We start from the raw sequence: 2,918 nt of genomic DNA on the forward strand, positions 1-2,918 counted from the left end.
GGCATGCAGTAACCAGATGGATGGAATCAGTAAAACCGCTTTACTGAGGTTTGCAGTGTTCTGAGGAAAAATGAGTTTTATTATTGTGCATTGAGTTCAACTTTAGTGTTCCACAAACACATATCAAAGTGTTTGTAGGCAAGACATTGATCCTAAAGCTTTATTCTAACATACATATTCGTAAATAAATGTGTAAGCATTGATATAATTAAGAAGGTATTGTTTAAATTCAGTTCGTAAACTATTTACTGCATACAGTAGTAATCTTTAGTTATAGGATTTTTATGTTCGTTGCAGAAAGAAGTAGCTTGTATAAAGACCTCAGCAGATGCACAGTTCCACCAGGTGTTTGCTAATTGCTACTGGCTAGTCTGAAGGAGCTCAGGGCAGTAATCAGGTCCACACCAAGTAACAGCGTTTTGCACAGCTGAATGGCTGCCACAGAAGATTAAAGGATTTGTCAAACGTGCATGAAAGAATCAAAGCAACACTCCAGGTGTCCAGGTGTTTTGGATGAGGGAATACATGATATAAAATTTAAAAAAGTTGATTTTGCATAATGCTGTTCCTTTAAAGGAAAATTCAGTGTTGCTAGTTATCTTGCCATAAATGTTGAGGGAATCACATCACATGCACCTTGTAGTTGTGACGCTAGTTGGTGCAAACTACCACCTCACTGTGCATCAAAACCAGAAATCAAGTTTTACTAAATCTAACTAGCTTCTTACAGCAATAAGCTAGCTAGGTTTAAACCTAGCAGCTGTTCTCTTTTTACTCTGATATTTTGCAATGACATACATCCAAATCATGTTTGTTAGCTTCACTAGCTTCTGTGTCTTCAAAGAAGCTTAGCCATGTGGGCTAAAAATTAAACTAACTTTACTACTTTACCACTTATGATACGCAAACCAAACCAAACGTATAGCATCCATCCCCAAGCAGACAAAACAACACAAAAAAAAACCACACAAAAAAACAACCTCTGTCTATTTCATGCCTAAATATTCAAACTGTTCCTCATTGTGGATGGCAATGAGTTAATGTTTGCAGTAGCTGACAGATATTCTGGTAACCAAATCAACAAATGAAACATCCTCTTTTAAAAAAGACAGTATAAGTACAGCCATTGTTTTTGACAAACTGCTTTTTAATCAGAGAAGTTAGAACCTGGACCTGCTGCTCATCAGCTGAAAGTCACATAATTAAATTAAGGTAAATGCTTGAACTGTTTTACCTTCTGCTGCAGATGAGAAAATATTTGCAGGTTTTAATCTAAACTTGTAATCTAAAAACTATGTGGATTCTTACTTAAAAAAACAACAACTATTAATTTATTTAAACNGGTTCTTGTCTTCAAATTATTATCAAAATTCAAAAATAATAATTTGTGGAACCTACGCTTCATTCAGTCAAGCACAAATATTAAACCCTAATTTTCTGATCTTTTTGTCTGGTCTAGAAGTGACGAGGAACTGAGAGAGTCTGAAGGCAGCTCTGCTGGAGAAGATGCTGACAGTCAACATGTTACTGAGCGTCTTCTTCCATCCAGGTTAGCTGTTTGTTCTTTTGGAGGCATCACATGAATCAATTCTAGTCTAAAATATTAGATCATGATATTGTTTAACAAATTGCAGCTGAACTGCAGTTTCTACATCATGAAATGTATCTCCAGGGGAAGTTTGCTCCACATTATTGACATCATTAATGTGTTTCTACAGGTGATTATTGTCCCGTTCCAGCGCTCATTGTTATCGTACCTGGGCAGATCGAAGCACTGAGTGGATCTTGTTTGCAAGTCCCATGTAGCTTCAACTCCACATCTAACCTTACACAAGCAACCTATGCACTTTGGAAATCTAAACAAAAAACTATTTTCAACAGCAGAGAGTCAGTTAACTTATATCCACTGAAAATTATTGGAAACCTGGGTGAGAAAAACTGCACCACTCTGTTTCCTGATTTAAACTCCAGTTATACAGGAGATTATGTTCTCCGAATTGAGAACAGGCCATTCAAGGCAACAGCTTTTTGTCATCCTCTTCAGATAAGAGTAAGAGGTAAGAATGTTTTGGCTTGTTAATACTACAGTGTTACTCAGAAATGTTCACACCCCTGACATTTTTAAGATCATTTATATTCAACCAATGCGTTTTGTTGTTCTGATGGGAAATAAGATGAGAGTCTCTCATGAGATAATTGTCAAAGGCTTATCAATTTTGTTAGGAAAAAAAACAACAAAGCTTCTGTTTTTGTTTACATTTCAAAATATAACAGCTTTCATGCCAATTATGAATTTCCATTTTGAGGATGAGAATATTATTTCAGATATTTTTCAAGACAAAAAATGTTTCAGTGACAAACTAATAGCTAATTACTTGCCAACATAAAAAAAAGTGGAACAGTTGCACTAAATTGTAAGGAAGCCCAGAGCGGTCATACTGGCACATACTTGTTCTCCTAAGGTTTTTTTGAGATTCTTGTTATCGAGAAAACGAGAAATTAACTCTGCATCTCAAGAAAAACATCCGTTAATTAACCTGTCAACTTATCTTGATAAAACCATTGGAAAATTAAGTCATTTTATCAAGAAAACCACAGAGAAGTTAATTCATTATCTTAAGAAAACCACAGAGAAAGTATGCAAGTATGACCGTTCTTGACTTCTGTAAAGTCGTGTATATTTCCTGTTTGGAACAAGTGAGCAATATTTCAAAACTACTGATAACTGCTAAGAGTGCATTGTACATATTTTACTGTATTTTTTCACTTTTTAACCTGCTGGTTTAATTTGAAACCTCAGACTCTCAGTGGAGTCCCAGCCTTAACATCTCTGGTGATCTGGAGGCAGTGGTGGAGAAAGTACTCAAAAAATGTACTTAAGTAAAAGTACAAATACACAGTCAAAAATGTACTCAAGT

The 2,918-nt window shown here is 35.4% G+C and overlaps 1 long non-coding RNA gene across 1 annotated transcript; it reads left to right on the forward strand.

The window, feature by feature from the left end:
- The first annotated feature begins 1,159 nt into the window (after window positions 1-1,159).
- Window positions 1,160-2,845, forward strand: LOC106942281 (uncharacterized). Its single transcript, XR_001423596.1, has 4 exons — window positions 1,160-1,212; window positions 1,460-1,549; window positions 1,719-2,057; window positions 2,801-2,845. It is a non-coding gene; the product is annotated as an uncharacterized LOC106942281 (long non-coding RNA).
- The last annotated feature ends 73 nt before the right edge of the window (window positions 2,846-2,918 follow it).

This window comes from Poecilia latipinna, unplaced genomic scaffold (genome assembly GCF_001443285.1).
Source record: "Poecilia latipinna isolate Pla-1442-1.1 unplaced genomic scaffold, P_latipinna-1.0 Scaffold4157, whole genome shotgun sequence".
Taxonomy (NCBI): domain Eukaryota; kingdom Metazoa; phylum Chordata; class Actinopteri; order Cyprinodontiformes; family Poeciliidae; genus Poecilia; species Poecilia latipinna.